Source organism: Scyliorhinus canicula, chromosome 6 (genome assembly GCF_902713615.1).
Source record: "Scyliorhinus canicula chromosome 6, sScyCan1.1, whole genome shotgun sequence".
NCBI classification, from domain to species: Eukaryota; Metazoa; Chordata; class Chondrichthyes; order Carcharhiniformes; family Scyliorhinidae; genus Scyliorhinus; species Scyliorhinus canicula.
Window position 1 is genome coordinate 186,437,373 of NC_052151.1, and position 25,733 is coordinate 186,463,105.

At 47.2% G+C, this 25,733-nt stretch overlaps 1 pseudogene across 1 annotated transcript; it reads right to left on the reverse strand.

The window, feature by feature from the left end:
- Window positions 1–301: 301 nt before the first annotated feature.
- LOC119967967 lies at window positions 302–21,086 on the reverse strand (annotated as a pseudogene). The gene is made up of 4 exons (XR_005461096.1): window positions 21,027–21,086; window positions 17,962–18,075; window positions 16,082–16,141; window positions 302–834 (listed from the first exon to the last, which is right to left on the reverse strand). The product of XR_005461096.1 is annotated as a 40S ribosomal protein S8-like (transcript).
- Between the last annotated feature and the right edge of the window lie 4,647 nt (window positions 21,087–25,733).

Consider the following 25,733-nt stretch of genomic DNA (forward strand, 5'->3'; position numbering starts at 1 on the left):
CACTTGGTCTTGGAGCAATTCCTCTTCAAAATTCTTCCTTCCTATCTGCAGCCACTCCACATCGTCCCTTTAAGAGGGGTTGGCTGCCTTCAAAGAGCATCGAAGACATGCAGCAAATATATCTTGATTTTTTTTTTTTCGTTCAAGGGATGTAGGCGTCACTGGCTGGGTCAGCATTTATAGCCTATTCCAAAAGGCATTTGAGTCAACCACATTGCTGCGGATCTGGAGTCACATTTAGGCCAGACCAGGAAAGGAAGAGAGATTTCCTTCACTCAAGGATATTAGTGAACCAGATGGGTTTTTTTTTGGTGAAAAATGGTTTATTAATCACATTTTCCTTAAAGTACTATGTTTATTTGCCCTTCTTTGCTCTGATCTTCCTCAGGTAGAATTCCAGCTCCTTTCCTTCAAGGACGTAGCCATCAGCTCTGCCACATTGGCCAGGTCTTGAAGCTATGCAAGCAAGCAGTTTTCCCTGCTGGAATTGTTCTTCTAGCAGTGAACTGATTTTTGCATTCTTCCTCTGATCATCATATTTCTTCTGAATTTTCTTCGACCTCTTCTTGTTCAGAATTTCTTCTTCTTCAGGAGTTAGTTTAGCACCCTTCTTTCGGCCAAGGGGGACTCGTAACACTCAGAACCCCAGGAGAAGTTTCCAGCATCCAACCTTAGTGCTCGATACTTCTTATTTCCGCCACGAACTCTCACTGTGTGAATACGGCGTGGTCCAATCTTAGTATTTGCAGGAGGCCGTCCAAGTTCATACTTTCTTTTTTTGTGATATGGCTTCCTTTTACCTCCAGTCTTGCGACGCTTGTGCCAATTGTTCCGCTATGTGATGTTATGGATGATTGACCCATCCTGCCTTGGAAAGAGTGTAAAGATGAGCAGCGCGATTCTCCTCTACCCGGTGGGGCGGGCCGTACCGGGGCGTGAACCACTCCGGCGTCTAGCCGCCCAGAAGGTGCAGAATCCTCCGCACCTTCAGGGGCTAGGCCTTGCGCTGGCGGGGTTGCCGCCGTGCCAGCCAGCGCTGAAGGGCCTCCACCTGCCGGCGCTAGTTGGCGCATGCGCGGGAGCGCCAGCGTGTGCTGGCATCATCCCAGCGCATGCGCAGGGGGGGGTTCTTCTCCGTGCCATACATGGCGGAGGTTGACAGCAGCCGGCGCGGTGGGAAAGAGCCCACGGATCAGTGGGCCCCGATCGTGGGCCAGGCCACCGTGGGGGCACCCCCTGGGGCCAGATTCCCCCCCCCCCCCCTCCCCCCCCGAGGACTCTGCAGATCACCCGCAGAGCCACGTCCCGCCGGTACGGACCTGGTTTGATTTACGCCGGCGAGACCAGCCGAAAACGGGCGGCCGCTCGGCCCAATGCGGGGCGAAGAATCGCCGGGGGAGAGGGGGCCACTACCAATGGCTCCCGACTGGCGTGATGCAATTCCCGCCCCCGCTGAAAAACCGGCGCCGGAGAATTTGGCAGCCGGCGACGGAGCGGCAGGGCGGGATTCACGCTGCTCCCCGGCGATTCTCTGACCCGGCTGGGGAGCGGCGTGAATCCCACCCCGCCGGGGATCGGAGAACCCCACCCGCGGTGAATTTGTTTAATGCCGAGTTATAAGCTGGAATGCACTGTCTGAGAGCTTAGCGGAGTTCACATGGCAGTGTGCTATGTCCAATTCAGGGTACCACACTTTAGGAAGGATGTCAAGGCCTTAGAGAGGGTGCAGAGGAGATTTGCTAGAATCAATCCATGAATGAGGGACTTCCGTTATGTCGAGTATCTTGGATTGTTTTCGCTGGGGCAGGGAAGACTGAACGAAGACCTGATCGAGGTGCACAAGATCATGAGGGGCATGGACAGGGTGGATAGGGATCAGCTGTTCCCTTTAGTTGAAGGGTCAGTCATAAGAACATAAGAACATAAGAACTAGGAGCAGGAGTAGGCCATCTGGCCCCTCGAGCCTGCTCCGCCATTCAATTAGATCATGGCTGATCTTTTGTGGACTCAGCTCCACTTTCCGGCCCGAACACCATAACCCTTAATCCCTTTATTCTTCAAAAAACTATCTATCTTTACCTTAAAAACATGCAATGAAGGAGCCTCAACTGCTTCACTGGGCAAGGAATTCCATAGATTCACAACCCTTTGGGTGAAGAAGTTCCTCCTAAACATGATGGGAGTCAAGTTCAAGGTGAGGGGCAGGAGGTTCAGGGGGGAATTGGAGGAGAATCGTTTTGCATAGAGGGTGGTGATGGTCTGGAATGCACTGCCTGGGAGGGCGGTAGAGGCGGCAGAGGGTGGATGCCTCACATCCTTCAAAACGTACCTGGATGAGCTCTTGGCATGTCATAAAGTTCAAAGCTATGGGCCAAGTGCTGGCAAATGGGATTAGGATTGGCAGATCAGGTGTCTTTCACATGTCGGTGCAGAGTCGATGGGCTGAAGGGCTGTATTATACTGTGATTCTGATTCTCTAAATTGGAGTTGTGCTCCTTCGAGCAGAGAAGGTTAAGGGGAGCTAGCAGAGACACAATGGGCTTGATCTGCCTTCTGTGCTGCGTCATTCTCTGACTAAAAAACTCAATACTTGAAACTCTGTACAATCAACCAATCTAATGGGCCATTCAACTGGGATTGATTGCACAGATTTTCAGAGCCAAACGGAGATTTTGGCAGCATGTTACCTTAAACCACAGGGTTCACATTTTGCAGTTTAAATGATGATCAGACTGTCTGCATTCACCATCATTACCCTGATAGCTCTGGCACATTCCCAGTTAACCAGGGATATCCACAACTTGTTCTCGGTGATCGCCTGCTCCTCTCCACAGAGTGTGATGTTGAAGTCCCCACAGACAATAATCTTTAGAAATCACTGAACTGACTAGAACCTCCTTTTACACTGTAATATGGCTGTTAAAAACTGCTAACAAGTAATACTTGTTAATGGGATATAATTGGGTTTTTAATGGTACGTTAAGCCATCACCGGTGCTGAACAATCTCTGGGGTCTTTGGAATTGACTTTTCCATTTATGCAATGTTAATTTTTTCCATTGTGATACAAACTTTGTTTTTAAACATTTTAAAAATGAGTTTAAAAAGTGTTTGTTCACGATACTCCAGCTTCTAATGCGTCTGTCTCAAGCTTTATTTTACTGTCTGTAATATCAGCACAGTTTGCATCTTATCTGTGCGAATTCTCCAATGTGATTGGTTGGTTAGCTTGTTTGCCGACATGGCAGTTGCTGGATGCTTGGAGATAGAGGCAGATTTATAATGAAATACACAATGCAGAGGGCCCCGACCAGTGGTGGGCGGCGGGGGTTGAGGGGAAGGGGATGTGGCAGGGGCGCGCAGGACGGTGTCTGTGGGCACCAATCAGAACAGGATAACTCTGCATTTCCTGATAGCCTCATTTTGAGTCTATCAGCAGGCAATGCAGAGCGGCATCAGACTCTGTTTACCTGTTTAGCTCACTGGGCTAATCGCTGGCTTTGAAGGCAGACCAAGGCAAGCTGGCAGCACGGTTCGATTCTCGTACCAGGCTCCCCGAACAGGCGCCGGAATGTGGCGACTAGGGGCTTTTCACAGTAACTTCATTGAAGCCTACTCGTGACAGTAAGCGATTTTCATTTTTCATTTCTTATTGGTCGAGTTCCCCTTTGAGCGAACGTTGAGGCATGTGCATGTGCGAGAGACGAAGAGGTGACTAGGCGAGGAGGGAGAGAAGCAGAGGCAGCAGATCCTGTGTTCTACATTTGCAAAAATGGGAGCAGACAGAAGCTTTCTGGACACAAGGCTGAGGGCAGGCCAGCCAGCAACAGCGAGGGGTCGGTGAAGCAACTGGTCAGCAGCCTTCGACTAGCGGGGTGAGCAGGCGAGGGGGCGACTCACCGTCCCCCCCTATCCTCCTCAGGGCTGAGGGCAGGCCAGCCAGCAATAGCAAGGCTAAGCACTGAATCAAGCCTTATCAGCATGACGAGACGATGAGTGAGGCAGGAGGATGCCTTGAAGACCTGAGGTGAGTGAGATTAGTGCGATTGTGAGAATGGGAAAGTATGAGGGCTGGGGTTGATTGTGAGCGGATGGGGGTGGAAGAGTGTGAGGGCGCGGGGAGACCAGAGAGGCGAGTGTGAGATGGGGGGTTAGCCAGGGTTGCAGACTTACAGGGATGATTAGGTTGCATTTTGGAGGGAGGGAGAGTTTGTGATGGGGAATGGGCAGCAGAAGAATAGAGTCAGTGTTGCTTGAAATCCAGAGTTACAGCTTCATACTTAAAAGATGAATCCAATTCTTGCAGAGTTTGAATTAACGTGGGATTGACTGTGCAAAGGTCTGCTCTTTCAGAAACTTCATTAAAATTAAGATCAGTTTCTTTTTTTAAAAATAATTTTTATTGAGAAATTTTGATTTTATACAACATTGACGCACCTTAGTAAAATACCGAAAATAACAATAATATTAACAATCATATACATTCGCCCCATCCCCATGAACAACCCAGCATTTTAACAACAACGCAAATTAACACGCTATAAAGTTACAGAATAAACACTACAATAATGCACCCCCCCCCCCCCCACCCCCCGGGTTGCTGCTGCTATTGACCCAGTTACCTATCTCTGAGCCAAGAAGTCCAGAAAAGGCTGCCATCGTTTATAGAACCCTTGTATTGATCCTCTCAGGGCAAATTTGACCTTTTCCAATTTTATAAATCCCGCCATGTCACTGATCCAGGTCTCCACGCTTGGGGGCCTTGCATCCTTCCATTGTAACAGAATCCTTCGACGGGCTACTAGGGACGCAAAGGCCAGGACACCGGCCTCTTTCGCCTCCTGCACTCCCGGCTCTACCGCAACTCCAAAAATCGCGAGTCCCCAGCCTGGTTTAAGATCAGTTTCTTAAGCGACACTATAAATCTGTTTATCAAATCTGCCGAAAATTGAAGGAGAGGCAAGAGGACGAAGCTAGGCAAAAAGATAGTTTGGTCATTTTAGTTTACAAAGTTTGAGGTATTGAACAGTGCTCAAAGCGTACACTCATCCTCATCCACCAAATGTATGGGTGAATTACCTGGTGACCTCGGCTTGCTGATATCCAGAGAAACCACATCGCCTGAAAAGGTTGAACAAGAAGTGGACTCTGAATAAGGGGTTATGGGGAAAAGGCAGGAGAATGAGGATGAGAAAATATCAGCCATGATTGAATGGTGGAGCAGACTAGTTGTCCGAGTGGCCTAATTCTGCTCCTATATCTTATGGAAATTATGATGTGGAGATGCTGGCGTTGGACTGGGGTGAGCACAGTAAGAAGTCTTACAACACCAGGTTAAAGTCCAAATGGTTTGTTTCGCAGCCTTCAACACATCATCAATGAAGATGAACATCTTGCCAAGGTCATCCCCACTACTTGCCTTCAAACAACCGCGCAACCTCAAACAGACCATTGTTTGCAGCAAATTACCCAGCCTTCAGAACAGCGACCACGACACCACACAACCCTGCCAGGGCAATCTCTGCAAGACATGCCAGATCATCAACATGGATACCACCATTACACGTGGAAACACCACCCACCAGGTACGCGGCACATACTCGTGCGACTCGACCAATGTAGTCTACCTCATACGCTGCAGGAAAGGATGTCCCGAAGCGTAGTATATTGGCGAGACCATGCAGACACTGCGACAACGAATGAACGGGCATCGTGCGACAATCACCAGGCATGAATGTTCCCTTCCAGTTGGGGAACACTTCAGCAGTCAAGGGCATTCAGCCTCTGATCTCCGGGTAAGCGTTCTCCAAGGCGGCCTTCAGGACGCCCGACAACGCAGAATTGCCGAGCAAAAACTCATAGCTAAGTTCCGCACGCATGAGTGCGGCCTCAACCGGGATCTTGGATTCATGTCGCATTACATTCACCCCCCACCATCTGGCCTGGACTTGCAAAATCCTACCAACTGTCCTGATTTGAGACAATTCACACCTCTTTAACCTGGGATTACCCCCTATCACCGGATCTGTAATGATTTGATTACCTGCAAATGCTCGTATTCTAAGCATTGTCTGGCATCTCTGACTTTGTCTATATAAATGTTTCTGGAACATACCTCTCCATTCACCTGAGGAAGGAGCTGCGCTCCGAAAGCTCGAGTTTGAAACAAACCTGTTGGACTTTAACCTGGTGTTGTAAGACTTCTTATTATGGAAATAGGAATGGAATGACAGGATATTGCTGATTCTTCTGGTGAAGTGAAGGAATAAACCTACCCTGAACACATTGCCTTATGGCCAAAACTGTTCCACTGGGCATGATAGAATATTTTATACTATATAAACCGTAAGTCATAGGTAATATGGAAAATTTGAGAAAAACGTTTGAGGTTGGAGGCCCAAAGCAGATTACAAGTGTTCATAAGTCGCATTTTCTGAGGGTGAAAAGAAACGTGGTGATGGAAATGGTTGATGTTTTCAGAAACCTCTAAAGCAGTCAACTGCAATGTTTTCAAATTATTCCCTGATCCGAGTAAAGGGAAGGAAGATTCATTGACGGGTATTCTAACTGGAGAAATGTTGGAAGGGACATCGCTGATCATGAAACTTCCAAAGCTCATATTAAAGCTGTGTGTGCGTTCGTTCAAAGATGCAAATTAACTGAAAGAATTGATTGCGCTATCGGCTCAGTTTCTTATTGGAGGAAATGCTGAGGCGTGTTGTTGTCACAGTCAAACTGCTGTCTTCTTTGGCACTAACTCTCGGAGAGCATGATGAGTCATCATTGTCAACTCGAAGAGGTAATTTTTTTAACCTGCCTGGAATATCTCAGTGAATTTGATGAGCCTCTCAAAGAGCATTTGAAAAATATTGTGGCTCCGGGAAAACCAACTTTTTAATGCTCAGACCCTATGCCGACTTTTCACAATAATGGCAGAGCGACTCATTCCATAATAGTTAATTCAACACCAGATGTGAGTCATGTGGACCAATTAACATTAATTTGAAGATATGTGACCAGCGGTAGTGAAGTTAACGATCGCTCTCTCTGTTTTGTCCAGCTACACTTTGAGTGTCTAGGGACAACTGTTTTTGAAATCATTGGGAATTTACATTTGGACATCAAAAATTGTTATAGGCCGAGCTTTGATAATGCTGTTAATATGACAGAAAAATATTCAGGTCTATAAGCAAGACTGAACAATGCATGCCCCTGTGCATTATTCATCCCACGTTCCAGTCACTCATCGAACTTAATCTGTAATGCTGCTGCTGAATCCTGTGAGTGGCTGTACATTTTTTTGACTTTGTTCAAAATGTGTCTGCCTTTTTTTTTCGCTTTCCATGCATTGGTGGACTATGTCAAAATCACGCTTTGAGCAGGCAAATGGAAAACATTTGGCGGTCAGAGGAATTTGTGACACCAGGTGGTGCGCTCATGAAAATGTTGCTTTGGCTTTGAAAATGAACTTTGCTGATGTAAAGGAAACCTTATTAGACGTCGTCACATAAAATTCAAAGAAACCCACTTGTGAAAGTTGAAGCAAAGTTCTCAGCAGAGGAGTTTGAAAGTTACAAGACTGCTGTTTTTCCTCTTTTGTGGAACTATTTACTTCAAAAAATTAGTGGCGTCAGAAAATCACTGCAAAATGTTGATAAAACTTTATTGAATGATGCAGAATTGTCAGCCTCAGTTAAAAGTATTTTCATGGCAGTTCGAAATGACTATAGCTCGGTCGAAGCAGAATTAACATTAACAGAAAATACAGGTCCCTCTGACGATGAGAACCGTACAAGATGCAGGAAGTTATTTTTTAAGTAAACTAGAAACAATAAAATTACTTTAAATGCAAAAGGAAAGATCATTGTTGAAACCGTCAATGTTATTTGTGACACAATAATTGTGCAATTGAAGAGTAGAAGTGAATCTCTGAAGAAAACTTGACTTATTTTGCGTGCTTTTGACAGAAGTTTGGATGAGAATGCTAAAAGCCACTGTGGTAAAAAATTAAGTGAATTCCACCATAGACACAAATCGTTTTGCAGATGAAGTGAAACAATTCATTCATTTCACCAATAATGATGAGTTCTGTGCTTCGAGATCACCAGCTGTTTTGTACAGACTTGTATGTGATGGTTTGCAGGCAACGTTTCCAAATGTCGAAACCATTCTGAAAATATTTTTAACAATACCTGCCACAAATGCTTCTGGCGAATGTTCTCTTTCTGTATTGAAAAGAGGGATATGTTATTTGCGCAGTACGATGAGTTTGACAAGTTCAGCAATATTGAAAGTACAAGATTTTACCTACAGTGATGTGATTGACGATTTTATGAAGAAATATAGTACAAATGCTAACTAATTTGTCATGCCCACAAGGGATGAAGCAAGGAAATTGACTCTAGCATTCTGTGAACCACTGTTTTGAAGACTGCCAATATTCCGAAGTGCCCATTACCAGTGAGCTACACTGAATTTCTTGGAGAATTTGCTTTGCTGCCATGTGCAGTGCAGTTTCCCATTGTTTTGCTGTGATTTGTTAGGCAGAGTCTTTTGACACATCTGAGATAATTAGTTATACTTTCTGTTGGGATTAGAGGCCCTGCTTTAAGAGGGTGAACCCGTTGCACAGGCTAAGCGTACAAGATGTCCAAAGTAATTCTTCATGCTTCCTTAGAAGAGGACCTGACAGCAATCTGATTCTGCCACACTTTCTGGTACACGTGGCGTGTAATTCTATGTGGAGAATAATTCTCCACATAGCCCCTGTCGTTCTTTTAAAAAACAATTTAGAGTACCCAATTCATTTTTTCCAATTCAGGAGCAAAACATCTTTTGGGTTGTGGGGGCGAAACCCACGCAAACACGGGGAGACTGTGCAAACTCCACACGGACAGTGACCCAGAGCCGGGATCGAACCTGGGACCTCGGCGCCGTGAGGCAGCATTTCTAACCACTGTGCCATAGTGCTGCCCCCCTGTCGTTCTTTTGACGATTCTTTTCAATCTATGACCTCTGGCTACTGACACACTGAGGAAACAGTCTCTCCCTATTTGATCTATCAAAGCTCCACATAATTTTGAATGTCCCTATTAGATCCACGTTTAACCTTCTGTTTTTTTTGTGCATGCTTAAACGTCGTAGTTCACGCTGTATCTTAGGTACAAGCCATACGCTTTTCTTCAGGATAGTGTCGTGGGATTTGTTTTTTACATGCGCCTGGGAGGTTACCATACTGGTGATATGCCTTTGGGCTTTATCATAGTTGGGTGGTGTGTGACCTCCAACCAGCAGGTGGCGGTACAGGCACACCATGCAGTCTCCAGACAAAGGTCATATGACCTGGGACCCGAATATAAAGGAAGACACATCCGGCCATCTTCAGAAGAAGATTGAGAGGGTAATAAGACATACATGTAATTGATGAGTGCTAGGAGTAGCAAAACTCCATGATAACGTGCTCTGTGTCAGATTGCCATCTTACCACATGAGGCACAATAACAGGATCTGGGTTTGACAAATCGAAGTGTTTGGCGAGTCACTTCATAAAGTACAAGAGACCAAACACAACAACCATCTCATCCGAAAGGTGGCACTTCCGAAAGCGGGGATTGAGTCCAGCTCCAGCATTTCTGTTTCTACAATACAAGACCAATTAGCTCTGCATCGATAAAAGATTGAACCTGACACCTTTCTGGGTGCTGTGCAAATCAGGATCACAATGAAGAGAAGTGAGTGTTAGAACATAGAACATACAGAACATAGAACATACAGTGCAGAAGGAGGCCATTTGGCCCATCAAGTCTGCACCGACCCACTTAAGCTATCACTTCCACCCTCTCTCTGTAACCCAATAACCCCACCTAACCTTTTTGGTCACTAAGGGCAATTTAGCATGGCCAATCCACCTAACCTGCACGTCTTTGTACTGTGGGAGGAAACCGGAGCACCCGGAGGAAACCCACGCAGATACGGGGAGAACGTGCAGACTCTGCACAGACAGTGACCCAGCAGGGAATCGAACCTGGGACCCTAGCGCTGTGAAGCCACAGTGCTATCCACTTGTGCTACCGTGCTGTTGGCGGGCATGAAGGCAAGAATGATTACGCTTAATAAGATTTAAGATCAAGATTGAGAAATAAATAAGGAAAAACCAACAGACAAAAGAAAGTCAAGACAAAAAGCAAAAATCCAAATGAGTAGATTGGAAATAATCTAAATTTGAAGGGATTTGAATGGAACCAGGGAAGGTAAACTGGAAAAAATATTTACAGGCGAACAGATAGGAAATATTGAAAATAAATGGTTACAGGAATTTGGCTGCAACGCATTCTGCTAAAAGCCAAGAACAAACTCGCCAATAATGAAACAACCTGTATGAATAAAGTGATAAACATAAAACTGAGATGAAAGAAAATAGGCATCAGCCATTTAATAAGAGGAGAGGTTAGCGAAAGGAATACAAAGTGGTTTGGAAAGCACTCTGGAAACGGAAAGCAAAGAGGATCTGCAATATTAAATTATCAAAGAGTATTAAAAAAGCAAAGCATTCTGCAAACACGTAAATAAACCAGTGCTCCAGGCAGGAAGGTGGTTAATCAAATCAGCCCTGATTTTGCCTCTTCGCCTGCCTGTAAACAGAAAGATGTTTTTGATTGCTTCCCCCTTTATAAACGGTGGCGTGTCTCTTAACCCTTCAGTTTCTGTAATTTTCCGTCAATAACCCCACAGCAAACGAGATAGGATGAATTTAGAGGCATCGTTTATTTGCACGCACTCAAAACATGGGAGGGAAAGCCGCTCCCTGAACACTCATGTATTGAAAGAGGGATAGAGAAAGAAAGATTTACAGGGTAAAGACCACAGAGAAAAGAATTATTATTTCACGTGTGCCCAGAGACCAAAATCACAGTCCAGAACAGTACGTTCCTTCACAGAGGTCAGCAGGGTGAACTGATGGAGGGTATTTCACTTTTCTAGTAGTATTGACGTCCATGCAGCGATGAATCAGCCTTATGGGTGCTGGGGCAGGTGTTCTTGTCAAAACAGTATAGATGGGGCTCGGGATTCAGCCTGGTGAGCGCTCATTTTCTGTGCTGTTGCTAAGCAGACGGAAAGATGGCCGACTGAATTTGTTTTGTACTACAGGCCAATATTGCAGGTTCCACTATCTAGGGAGTCATGTGACATGACACCTACCTCTCCACTCTGGCTTTGTCAGGTAGTGTGTACCCCATTGTCTAGATCCCTAAGTTTGTTAATAGCACAACCAATACGCCTTGAATGAGAGGCTGCGGGATCCTTTGTCCCTACTCCAGATAGCCGAACCTGGCTCATGAAATGTAGATGGCCGTTGTATAGTTCCCTTTGAATGAGGTCTTTGCAGCCCAGACCAGATCATTAGGGTCTCTTCAGAGATAGAAAGGTGTCAATGTTATGGGCCAGGGTTTAGAGAACCCCAAAGTGTATCATGGAGTTCACCTTACCCACAACTTTTAATAGATTGTGGTTATGGGGAACACATGGGCCTACTTTATAGGTATGATGCAACAGAACTCTACAGTTCTTTTAAATTAAAACAAGTTTATTTATGAAACCAGTTCACGCTTTATAAACTCACAGTAAACACCTTAACAACTATTAACACCAATAAATCCCCCAAAGAATACAGTACTCTGTAAGTAACTCTTAATTTTTCCTTGCAACACCCATAAGACTAAAAGAACCCGTTTTACAGAAAGACATCAGGTTTAACTTCACTACTGAGAACAGTTACCACTTTGAAATCACCAAATGAACATTCATAAGCTTACAGAGGTTCATACACATCTTGCTGTGACTGCAGCTTCTCCTAATCTAAACCAAAACTAAACACACCCTGTAGCTGCAAGTCCAAAGTGAAAGTAAAAGCAGACAGACAGCCCAGCTCCACCCACACTCTGATATCACTGATAAACACCCATTTCTTAAAGGTACATCCACTACAGCTATTTTATAAATCCCTATTTCTTAAAGGTACTTTGACATGACACCAATTAATGCCAAACTATCATATTGGCTCTGTTCAAGGGTAACAGACAGACATAGCTTCAGCCATTTCAAAAAGTGTATTTATTCAGTTTTTAAAATGTTAGCATTTGCCATGAGGTAGTGAGAGAGAGAGACATCTTCATCCCCTGCATCAGGTTGAGACTGTAGCATTACAGTGATGCACATGATAAACTCACAGGTTGTGGCCGCAAAATGGCATAAATATTGAATTGTTATTTTCTGTCAACATTTACCAGGGAAACTAACAAAGTGGGTGTGACATAAGAAGAAGAGATCAAAAAGCACATAAAGAGATTTAACATGGAAAGGATAAGTTCATTAATAAACTAATTAAACTTAGAGAGGATAAAACCATTAGTCTGGGTGGATTACATCCCTGCATATTAAAAGATGTGAGGGAAGAGATTGCAGAAACACTATTACATATATATAAATATTCATTGGAGCAGCGAATGGTGTCAGAAGACTGGCAGACCATTAAAGTTATTTCTATATTTTAAAAGACTGTAGAATAAGTCAAAGGAACTATATGGGCTAACGTCAGTGGTGGGAAAGATAATGGAATTTTTATTCAAAGATGTGAGAGGTAAGGAGGGAGAATCAGAAAGTATAATAAAGATTTGTCAGTGCAGGTTTCAAAAGGGAAAGTAATGCTTGATTAACCTTACTGAATTCCTTGAAGAAGCAACATAAAGCATAAATTAGGGTCAGTGGTAGACATAATGGCCGGGATTCTCCCTTTTGGGACTAAGTCCCCACGCCCGCCGGAAAACTGGCGAGAATCACTCCGGACTTTTTCTTCAAAATTCCGGAGTGATTCCCCGTTTTCCAGGGGGCTAGCAGAACCCCGGTCTGCGTCCCGCCGCTCTGGCTGCCGGCAGGGCCCTGCTGTCCAGCCCGCGTGGTCGTGCATGCGCCACGGCGGCCACAAGCGGTCCGTGCATACGCGCGGTGGCCCTCTTCGGCGCAGATCCTGCCAACATGGCGGACCCACGCAGCAGGCCCAGGCGGAGGGAGGTAGGTCCCTCCCAGATCTCAAAGGCCCGCCGATCAATGGCCCCCGATTGCGGGCCTGGCCACCGCTGAGTCCCCCCGGTGTCAGATACCCCCTGCCCCCCCCCCCCCCCCCCCGACCAGGACCGCCACCATGGACGCGGGTCCCAGGTCCCGCCGGGTGGTACCAGATGTGAACCACAACGGCAGGAACTCGGCCGGTCGAATGCGGAGAATCGCCGCGGGGGCCTCTTCCAATGACCCCCGACCGGCGCTGCGTCGACCACGCACGACTGGCGAGTCTGCAGAGAATCGCGGAAGCACCGTTGCGCCGGATTTCAGGCGTGAACGACTATTCTCCACACTCGCGCTGGCGCGATTCTAGCGCAGAGGGTCAGAGAATCCCGCCAAATATATTTGGTCATTGACCAGTGGGGCGGGGGGGTCCGGGCCGGACTGAGTGGCGTGAACCACTCCGGAATCTGGTCGCCCCAAAGGTACAAAAGCTTATGGAGAACACAATAATATATTTCACTTTGAAAACTGGCCAGTCTATTAATATTCCTGGTTTGCACGGGAGCTGAATCATCTGTTTTTTTAGATTTCCTTATTTCTGAGTATTAAGGTATTCCAAAGTTCTAGTTTTAATTTCACCTTCAGGGGCTAGGCACGCCTTGGTGTGGTTGGCGCCCCGCCGGCCGGCGGGATAGGGGGCTGGCGCCACGCCAACCAGCACCGAAGGGCCTCTGCTGGCCTGCCCGAGTCAGCGCACGCATGGGAACGCCAGCGCGTGCTGGCGTCATCCCCGCGCATGCGCAGAGGGATTCACATCCGAACCGGAAATGGCGGAGGACCACAGCCTCCAGTGCAGAACAATTGAGTGCCCCCACGGTACGGGCCCGCCCGCGGATCGGTGGGCCCCGATTGCGGGCCAGGCCACCATGGCGGCACCTCCCGGGGCCAGATCCCCCTGCGCCCCCCCCAAGAACCCCGGAGCCCACCCGCGCCGCCAGGTTCCACCGGTAAGGGACCTACTCTAATTTACACCGGCGTCACTGGCAACAGATGGGTGGGACTTCGGCCCATCGTGGGCCGGAGATTTCGGGCAGCCCCGACACCGGACCCCGCTATTCTCCAAGGCGGGCGGCGTCACTCACGCCGGGCCGGTTTTGGGGAGGGCGGGAGAATTAGGAGGACGGCGGGAGCGGGATTCACGCCGACCCCCGGCGATTCTCCCACCCGGTGGGGGGTTGGAGAATCCGGCCCAAGGTTCTTCTCCTTCTTCAGCGATCAGTCGCTAACGGCCCATGGGATCTGTGGTCCTTGCGTGGCTGAAGAGCCTGATCCTAGGCCTACAGCTCTGGCTGCACACTTGGCAGGTATTTTCAGGAGGTGGGATTGGCCCTCGGATTCAGGATCGCTGGTATTCCTTTTGCAGGCTCCTTTTCCGGGCCTTCCCTTGCCATTGGGTGTTGTCAAAGAAGTGTGTCCCTTCAATCAGGAGATCCCTCCCAGTAGGTCTTATTTGAGTAAGGGTCACCCAGCTGTTGGCGTCGATGTTGCATTTAGAATCATAGAATTTACATAGGAGGCCATTCGGCCCATCGAGTCTCAACTAGCCCTTGGAAAGAGCACCCTACCTAAGCCCATGCCTCCAGCCTATCCCTGTAATCCAGTAACCCCACCTAACCTTTTTTTTGGACGCACGGCCAATCCACCAAACCTGCACATCTTTGGGCTGTTGGAGGATAGTGCCTGGAGCACCTGGAGGAGACCCACGCAGACAATGACCCAAGCCAGGAATCAAACCTGGGACCCTGGAGCTGTGAAGCAACTGTGCTAACCACTGTGCTACCATGCCACCCACCTTTCCTGAGGTAAGCCTCCAGGGTGTCTTTGAAGGTGCTTCCTTTGTCCTTCTTTTGTTTGGGAGCCTCCCTTGAGTTGGGCGAAGAAGATTTATTTTGGCAGTCAGGACTCTGACATCCTAAGCACAGCGCCAGCCCAATGGAGTTAGCTTTGGATGGCCATGGCCTCCGTGCTGGTGCTCTTGGCTTCATCAAGGACACTGATGTTAGTCCGTCTTTCCTCCCAGTTGATGCGGAGAATCTGTCTCAGACAGCTGTGCATAGCAGATTCATAGTAAGAAGTCTTACAACACCAGGTTAAAGCTGATGAGACCATCAATTCACGAGACACGTGCTTTAAGATATGAACAGCGGTTTTAATCTACTTACTACAGAGCCAGCCTGTTACCCGTTGAACTCTCGATGAACTACAGGCTGGCTCGGGACAAGGGTATTTATACAGTAGTCCAGGGGGAGGAGTCGTGGGCAGAGGCAAGGGTGGAGCCCTGTACAAACTCCTGAGCATTCCCAGAGCTACGCCCCCTAGTGGCCGGATAACGCTACTGCACTTACAAGGGTATTGGTAAATACAGTGTGAATTACTAAGTTACATTCACCACAAAAGTCCAACAGGTTTGTTTCGAATCACTAGCTTTCGGAGCACATCTCCTTCCTCAGGTGAATGAAGAGGTGGGTTCCAGAAATGAGTTTTGTTCACTTACCTTAATGAAATTCTAGCATTATTCCAAAACATTAACAGCAATTGGCTGTCCCACCTCCCCCCTCTCCAAGTTCTTAAAGTTAGAGATTCAGACCGTCTGGAGACCTTATAACCTTTCCACATCTTGTTCAAGGTTCCATTGGGAGTGTGGTAGATTCTTGTTCTTGTTGTTGGCTCTGGTGTTTTGGGTATGGTTGGGTCTGCTGGTTAGTTTGCTGGTAGACGGTTGTTGTGGTTCTTGATAGTTTCTGGCAGGCTTACAAAACTGGTATTCATCTACTTGCTGGTGTTTTTTCTCTTCTTTTTTTGTTTGGGCCACCAGGATATGCTCCGAGGCTGAGGAAGGGCGTTCCAGTGGTAAGAAGAAGATTGAGGAGCAGTCTCTGTTTTTCATTGTTGATGTGTGAGACTGCTATGAGGTTCCAGCATCCCTTGTGGTTCTGGTACATTGGCTGGCACCATGTGCTCACCATAGTTGGTGCGTCTTCCAACTGTACCTTAATCATAGTTGGAGGTAGAGGCTCCTCAGACTGAACAAAGAACAATACAACACAGGAACAGGCCCTTCGGCCATCCAAACCTGTATCGGTCATGGTACCAACCTTTGCCAAACTCCTTAGCACTTCCTTGTGCCGTATCCCTCTATACCCATTCTATCCATGTGAAAAATGAATGAAATGAAATGAAAATCGCTTATTGTCACAAGTAGGCTTCAAATGAAGTTACTGGGGAAAGCCCCTAGTCGCCACATTCCGGCGCCTGTTCGGGGAGGCTGGTACGGGAATTGAACCGTGCTGCTGGCCTGCCTTGGTCTGCTTTCAAAGCCAGCTATTTAGCCCTGTGCTAAACAGCCCCTGTGTTGTCAAGATGCCTTTTGAACACCGTTAATGTATCTGCTTCCACAACCTCCCCTGGCAATGTGTTCAAGGCACTCACCACCCTCTCTGTATAAAACCTGCCTCGCACATCTCCTCTAAACTTTGCCCCACGGACCGTAAACCTATGCCCCCTGGTGACTGACCCCTCCACCCTGGGAAAGAGTGCCTGTCCATCCACTCTACCCATTCCCCTCATAATCTTGTAGACCTCTATCAGGTCACCCCTCAACCTCCACCTTTCTAATGAAAACAGTCCGAGTCTATTCAGCCTCTCCACATAACTAACACCCGCCAGACCAGGTAACATCCTGGTAAACCCCCTCTGCACCCTCTTCCAAAGCCTCCACATCCTTCCAGTAGTGTGGCGACCAGAATTGTGCGCAATATTCCAAGTGCGGCCTTACCAATCTTCTACACAACTGTAGCATGATTTGCCAGTTTTTCTACTCAATGCCCCATCCAATGAAGGCAAGCATTCCGTATGCTTTCTTAACTACCTTGCCCACCTGTGTTGCCACCTTCAAAGGTCTATGGATGTGCACACCGCGATCTCTCTGGCTTTCTATATTCCTAAGAGTTTTGCCATTTACGGTATATTTCCCCTCTATGGTAGACCTACCAGAATGCATTACCTCACATTTGTCCGAATTAAACGCCATTTGCCATTTCTCTGCCCAAGTCTCCAACCTATCAGCACGGTAGCATAGTGGTTAGCATAAATGCTTCACAGCTCCAGGGTCCCAGGTTCGGTTCCCGGCTGGGTCACTGTCTGTGCGGAGTCTGCACGTCCTCCCCGTGTGTGCGTGGGTTTCCTCCGGGTGCTCCAGTTTCCTCCCACAGTCCAAAGATGTGCGGGTTAGGTGGATTGGTAATGCTAAATTGCCCATAGTGTCCTAAAAAGTAAGGTTAAGGGGGGGGGTTGTTGGGATACGTGGGTTTGATTAGGGTGATCATTGCTCGGCACAACATCGAGGGCCGAAGGGCCTGTTCTGTGCTGTACTGTTCTATATCTATATCTATCTATGTCCTGCTGTACCTTCGGGCAATCGTCAATACTACCTGCCGCTCCTCCAACCTTGGTGTCATCCGTGAACCTATTAATCCGACTGGCTAAATTTTCCTCCAAATCATTTATGCACACTACAAACAACAGAGGCCCAAGCACAGATCCCTGTGGAACACCACTAGTCATAACATTCCTTTCAGAAAAACACCCTTCTACTGCTACCCTTTGCCTTCTGTGACCGAGCCAGTTCTGTATCCATCTCACCAGCTCACCTCTGATCCCGTGTGACTTCACCTTTTGTACCAGTCTGCCATGAAAGGTAGTTAATAAAGCATACGGAATGCTTGCCTTCATTGGACGGGGTATCGAGTATAAAAACTGGCAAATTAAGGCTTTACTGAAGTCCGTGTAAACAACATCCACTGCCTTCCCCTCATCAATCATCTTTGTCACCTCCTCAAAAAACTCGATCAAGTTCTTTTGGTTCCACTTCCAATGGAGGTACTATGGTCATCCCTCCTGTGGCAAGTTGGTCTGACCATTGGAGACTTTCCAGGACCTGGAATGATGATGGACATCTCTGCAAAAAGAGAAGGGCAATAACACATGAAATCAGAGCCTGAATACTCTTTAGCGAGGACTCAGGACTGTGTTGTTTTGGTGAGCCAACGGCTGTGGTCACCTTAATATCTTCTGCCATGTAGGGGGCGATCTAGGGTGGACAGACAGAAGGTGTTTACACTTGTGTGGAGTCCATAACCTGGGGTCATAAATCTAAGGCAGTCAATAATAAATTGAATAGGGAAGTCAAGCGAAACGTCTTTATCTGGAGAGTGGCTGGAATGTGGAACTTGCTACGACAGGGAGTGGTTGAGGTGAGTTAAGGGGAAGCTAGATATGTGCCTGAGGGAGATATGCTGATAGCGTGAGATGAAAAGAGGTTGGAGGAGGCTCATGCGGAGCATAAAGGACAGCATAGGCCAGGTTGGACTGAATGGCCTGTTTCTGTGTGGTCATGCACAGGAATAATAATAATGTGTCAGCATAATGCTTAGCAGTGTATGAGTGTTCCAACACTGTCTGGGTGCCATACTGATGCCCTTAGTCATCCCCAGTGGCGGGTGAAGTGGTAGCAACCCTCAATTTTATGGAAAACTTGCTGGTGATGGCTGTTCAGATTCGAACAAGGACTCAGCGGGATCCTAAGCTAGCAAAGCTCCGCCACATGCTTTTAAATAGTGGATTACAGGGGATTCCCTCAATAGCCTTACAGTGATATTCCCAGATACTCCGAGAACTAAGGGTGGAGGATGGTATCATACTGTGGGGAGGTCGCGTGGTCATCCCACCTCAGGGTCAGGAGTCCTCCCTGCGGGATCTACACGGTGGTCACCCAGGCACCTCAAAGATGAAGATGCAGGCTTGGAGCTATGTCCGGTGGCCTGGAATCAATAGAGACATACAGAGTGTCTTCCGCAGTTCTGGAGAACCAAATGCTCCTGCTGCCACCCTCCCTTCATCCCTGGGAATGGCCAGGATGTCTATGGGTGAGACTGCAGGCCGAGTTTGCAGGGTCTTCCATGGGATCCATGTTCTTCATTATTGTGGACACCCACTCAAAATGGCTTGACGTTTATAAAATGGCCTCAAAGTTGTCATGGGCCACCGTCGAGAAGTTGAGTTGCTCACTCAGTGGGATCTCTGAAGACTTGGTGATGGACAATGGGACACCATTCGCGAGCGAGGAGTTTGCCACATTCAGAAAAAGGAATGGCATCCGGCACATCAGAACTGCCTCGTACCATCCCTCATCTAACGGCCTGGCAGAAAGGGCCGAATCCTTTTTTTCAATGCGTCATTTTATAAATTTAGAGTACCCAATTCTTTTTTTTTCCAATTATGGGGCAATTTAGCGTGGCCAATCCACCTACCCTGTACACCTTTGACATGTGGAAGTGAGACCCATGCAGACACGGGGAGAATGTATGAATCCTTTTTAACTACTGGACGACGCTGTACGTGACGTCAGGGGTAGCAGCAGCAGAACTGCTGATAGGCCATAGGTTTAGGACCCCCGGACATTCCAAACCTAGGTGGGAAAGTGGAAGTGCAGCAAGAAACACAGAAGTGGCACCTTCACCGTTAGTCGCCAGGGTCGATGCCCGCAACTCTGGCTCCATCGAATCATGACAGAGAGAATGGGATTGGTCTCCAATAAAGTCAATATCCAAGGGAAAGTCCAATGAAAATATATGGACCACCTCAAGAAGGGGGATCCCGTGCTACACAATGCCCAGCTGACAACATTGACGCCTCTGCCATGCCAAAAACCAGCCCTCAGCCAGGGGATCCGACCGGCTATAACCCATCAACCGGACCAGCAGGAAGAAGATGACTCTGGTTCGGATATGGATACAGAAGAGTCCTCTCAGATGAAGGATGTCACGTCCGGGCCCAACGTTCTGGCAATGGCCCTCCGGAGATTGGCCAGAAAAAAGCGGTCAACAACCCAATATACACGGTCCATCCCAAACCAGCTGCAGGCCGAGGATCAGCTTCGGGCAAAGCGGCGCTGATGACGGTAATCCCTTTGGACTTTGGGGGGGGGGTTGTCATAACCCCCCACTAGGTTCACGGGGAAACCATTAACGATCTCCCCGCGAGGCTCATGGAGTACGAGCTTCCCAGGTAGGGGGTGGAAGCCACCCAGCTGGAGCCCGTTAGAGCTGAAAATAAAAGACGGCCCAAGCAGGGGCCGGAATATTGGTTGTCCCAATGGGGACTGTGATTGTGGATAGTTACTGCCCTGGGTAGGTTATTGTTAATAATAAAATAAATCTTTTGCTGCTTACCGTTGGCTCCCTTGGTCATTAAAGATATCGCAGCTGAAAGTCTTGGATAGAATAATGGAAGTTGTGTATGCAGTGACGAGGAGAAATGGGAATAAATAACACAATTCCTGTTATTTTGTTCGGAACACACTGCTGGAAGAGCAGCGGCTTCAGGAGAAACTTTCGAAAGTGAACTGGGATCTGTAAATTCGGAAAGGATAATGGTGGCTGGGCTTTGGGGAAAGACTGGAGGAGTGGAACTAACTGGCTAGCTCTTTCACAGAGACAGCACCAGCCAGATGGGCCAAACGGCCTCCTGTTGTTTACTGTACGTTTCTGTGGATAGTCATTCCACATAAATCAAGAGTAAATGGCTGTGCCGTTTGCTGTTATTGTTATTGCTACTTAAAACCACTCGAGTCGAAGGGTCATTTCACAGTTAGCTATCGTTTTACACTCAAAACGGCATGTGCAAATTGGTTTCCTGCCCTTCCTTGACTGATTCAACTCTGCAAATTAGGTCAAACCGCACAATCACTCCTGCTTATGTCAGGTGCAATTTTGTAGCTTGTACTACTGAATGAGTTTGATTCAATTATTTGTACATCTTCCTTGATCCCGTGAATCAATTTAATTCCAGATATTTGTGGCAGATTAATTTGAGAACAAAAAAAAAATAAGGCCTGATGTTTCCACATACTTCAACAGCAGTGAGGTTTAATCTACTTCTGTCGACTGCTAATTTGAGGCACTCAGACATGTTTAGTTTGTTATCTGGCTGGAAGAGAAACTATAGAATCCGACAGTACCTCTGCACCAGTTTAATACAAAAGGAATTTGGTCTGTTACCGGAATACGTGACGATGGTTTGATATTTGATATCGAGCATTGACCTTGGCCGATTATTGTTATAGCGTACTTTTTATGAAATGTCCACTGTAGCACGTGCAATTTGAGAACTATAGGTCTGTAGAAATATAGTCGTCATTCGAGAGGTGAATATGGGCGGCATACGGTGCAGTGGTTAGCACTGGGACTGCGGCGCTGAGGACTTGGGTTCGAATCCCGGCCCTGGGTCGCTGTCCGTGTGGAGTTTGCACATTCTCCCCATATCTGCCTGGGTTTCACCACCACAACCTAAAGATGTGCAGGTTAGGTGGATTGACTATGTGAAATTGCCCTCTAATTGGAAAATAAAAAAATAATTGGGTACTCCAAAATTAAAAAAAAAAAATTCCAGAGATGAATTGTTGCAGATCAGCCCAGGGATGGCTGTTCTCAGTGTTAATGAACCAGACATTAAGATGTGGGCCTAGAATGCCTCTTACCCTTCTTTGACTATGCTTTTGCCAGTTCTAAGCTTCTTGTCCTTCCTTTGACTCAAGAAACTACACAAGCTGAATTATAAGGGATTTATTCCTACGGCAAAATTAGTAGGCCCGAGCCTCACCCCATATTGGCTCTCAGGCCTGGAATTCATGAAATGGATAAGCCTAGATGTCTCCAGGCTGCTTGCTGGTAGAGCTGCTGCCGGCAATACACATGGGACTAGCAAGAAATAAGAACAGAAAATGCTGGAAATATTCAGCAGCCATGTCAGCATCTGTGAAGAGAAAAGCCCGGTTAACGTTTTGAGTCCCATTTGACTATTCTTCGGAACTGAAGGAGGGTAGAACTGTTATGGGCTATATGTTATCAAAATGAGCGAAGGGGAGGAAGAACAAAAGGGGAAGGTCCATGGGAGGATCGAGGACTTGTAAGGTGCAGTGATCTGGGAAATTGGGATAGTTTTGTGATACTTGGTGCAGGGGGTGACCAACAAAGACAAGGAGTGAGGGAACGGTGATCCGGAAATGTGATGGGAGGGGATAACTGGGGTTGAGGTTGAGCTATCAATTAGGCATCGGGGGTTTGGGAGTGATAGGGGTGGTATCTTGGTTGACAACGGCTTACAGTGTGGGGAGGAGGGGCTATGAGAGTGATGTGGGTGCTGGAAAATGATCGATAGTGTCCCACAGTTTAAACTTAGGAAATTTTGGGAAATTACAACCGATGCATTCACTATCCCTGCAGCCACTTTTTTTAAGACCCTAGGATGCAGGCCATCAGGTCCAGGGATTTGCAGCCTTTACCTAGGGGCCTCACGGTAGCATGGTGGTTAGCATCAATGCTTCACAGCTCCAGGGTCCCAGGTTCGATTCCCGGCTGGGTCACTGTCTGTGTGGAGTCTGCACGTCCTCCCCGTGTGTGCGTGGGTTTCCTCCGGGTGCTCCGGTTTCCTCCCACAGTCCAAAGATGTGCGGGTTAGGTGGATTGGCCATGCTAAATTGCCCATAGTGTTAGGTTAATGGGGGGATTGTTGGGTTACGGGTATACGGGTTACGTGGGTTTAAGTAGGGTGATCATTGCTCGGCACAACATCGAGGGCCGAAGAGCCTGTTCTGTGCTGTACTGTTCTATGTTCTATGTTCTACCTAGTTTACCCAGCAACTTTTCTCTAGTGATCACGATTGTTCGAAGTTCCACCCTCCCTATTGCCTTTTGGGTTTCTGTTACTCTAGGGTTGTTTTTTGTGTCTTCTACTGTGAAGTCAGGCATAAAATACAGTTGTCATTTCCTCATTTCCCATTGTTAATTCACCAGTCCCGTCCGCTAAGCGACCAAGACTCACTTTAACTATTCTTTTCTTTTTTATACACTTGTAGAAGCTTTTACTATCTGTTTTTATATTTCCTGCAAGTTTTTTTTCCTCATGCTCAAATCACTCCCCCTTTATTATTTTCTGAGTCACCCTTTGCTGGTTTCAAAACCACGAATCATTGCAGCATTGTTTGTCTTTTCTTTCAATTTGATACAATCCTTACCTTTCTTAGTTAGACATGGATAATGCATCCTTATTATAGAGCCTTTCTTTCTCAGTGGAACTTATCTTTGTTGAGAGTTAATAAATATCTTCTCAATGTCTGCCACTGCATCTCCACCATCTTAACTTTTAACCTAGTTTCCCAGTCCACATCAGCCAACAGTCTTCATACATTTGCAATTCCCTTTGTTTAATTTTATGACACTAGTTTTAGACCCACCTTTCTCAGCCTCAATCAGAATGTGAGATTCTAGCATGCTATTTTACAAGGGAATCCTTTAACGTGAGGTCCTTAATTAATCCTAACTCATTTCACATTATCAGGTCGACAATAGTCTGCTCCATGGTTGGTTGCATGTCATATTTGTTCTAAGAAATGGCACCAATTGCCTTCTAATAATAATATAACCTTTATTAGTGTCACAAGTAGGCTTGCATAACACTACGATGAAATTCCCTAGTTGCCACACTCTGGCACCTGTTTGGATACACGGAGGGAGAATTCAGGATGTCCAATTCACCGAACAAAAACATCTTTTGGGACTTGTGGGAGGAAACCGGAGCACCCGTAGGAAACCCACGCAGACATGGGGAGAACGTGCAGACTCCACACTGACAGTGATCCAAGCCGGGAACCGAACCCAGGTTCCTGGTGCTGTGAAACAACAATGCTAACCACTATGCGGCCGTGCTGCCCTATGGATACCTCTGGCTACCATCCTCCAGGCTACCTTTGCTAAATTTGATTTTCCAATCCATATGAAGAATAGAATCAGCAATGGTCATTGCAATAACTTTCTTAACCCAAATATTTCTTGATGCAAACTCGGTCCAACAGTGTGTCACTGTAAGTGGAAAATATCGCCGTAAAAATTCTCTTCAAAATGTCTTTCATATGATATACTTTTGTTGTGTAATCTGTTTCCAAGTGCACTTACGTGTCAGCCATTCTCAGTGGATTGCTCTTGAAGGTTCAATGTCTATTCCAAGGGCTGGAGCTCACAGCCCCAGCTGGTGTTCTCAGTACAGCAGTGATGAGGTGCTGCACTGTTGGAGGTATCATGGTTCAGAGGAGAGGTTAAATCCGCCCGTCTTAATATTTTGAAGAAAAAGTGGGGAATGCCTCCTCAGGCCCTGGCCAATGTTGATCCCTCAAGCAACAACACTAAAACAGATTATCTGCTTGCTCTCACAGCGCTGTTTGTGAGAGCTGGCTGTGTGCGGTGTTCCCTACATTGCAATGGTGACTGCCCATCAAAAATACCCCATTGGCCGTAAAAGCCATTGGGATGTCCCATGATTGTGAAAAGTACAAGGGGCTGGATTCTCTGCCCCGCTGCGCCACATTTCTGCCTCGACCCGCCGTCGGGATTCTCCGTTACTCCGGCCGGTCAATGGGGTTTCCCATTGTGGGGCAGCCCCACGGCACGGGAAATCCTTGGGCGCCGGCAAAATGGACAATCCCGCCGGCGGAGAATCCAGCCCCAGTTCTCCCTTTATCAATCCTTCTAATAACCCAATACATTCTCATTTTCTGTTAAGTACCTCAGCCCCATTCATTGTCCCCACCACAACACACACACAATTTATTTCCATTTTCTCTTTGTTCGCTGACTCATCCTAGAGCACCGTTACTGGGATACCAACAATCCAGTGTGCTGACCAACCGGCCCTTCCTCATAACTGACCATAGAGTGTGTTGTTATTCTGGGGATGGTAGCCTAACCCTGTGGTTGTAGCATTGGCCTTGCAAGACGGAGGGCCTGAGTAAATAACAAACAAATCTAGTAATTTACTGACCGTGCCCGATGAAATACAACAACCTGCTGTCAAAACCCAACCGATTCATTTGTCGTCCTTTCCGACTTGCTTGCCACCCATACCCATTTGGAATGTATGCATGGCTTCAGTCTCATGCTAAATGGTTGATATAGATTCATCTCATGAACTGACTGTGGAATGAATGCTAATATTTTTTGCATGAATCATGAAAGATATGAGTCAAGCTTTTGTTGTTTTTCTCTGAAAAGCAAATCAAAAACAATACGAGCGAGCTGCTTTAATGCACAGCTCTGCTCCGCTGGTTCCACTGGTCACAGAATGTGCATGAAGCAATATTTTTCTACCTTGCGGAACTCCAAGAAAAACAAGATACCAGCACAACCTATAAGTGACAAAAGGAGTTTTACTAAAGCCTGGGCTTAAGAAATGAAATAAAAGAAAAATACCGCAGGTGCTAGAAATCTGGTCCGGGATTCTCCCCTAGCCGGTGGGGCGGGGTGGGGGGTCCCGGCGTGTTGGAGTGGCGTGAACCACTCCGGCGTCGGGCCGCCCCAAAGATGCGGAATTCTCCGCACCTTTAGGGGTCAAGCCCTCACATTGAGGGGCTAGGCCCGCACCGGAGTGGTTCCCGCTCCGCCAGCTGGCGTGAATGGCCTTTGGCGCCCCGCCTACCGGGGCCGAAAGACTTTGCAGGCTGGCGGAAGTCCGCGCATACGCCGGAGCGTCAACGACCGCTAACTTCATACCGCCGCATGCGCAGGG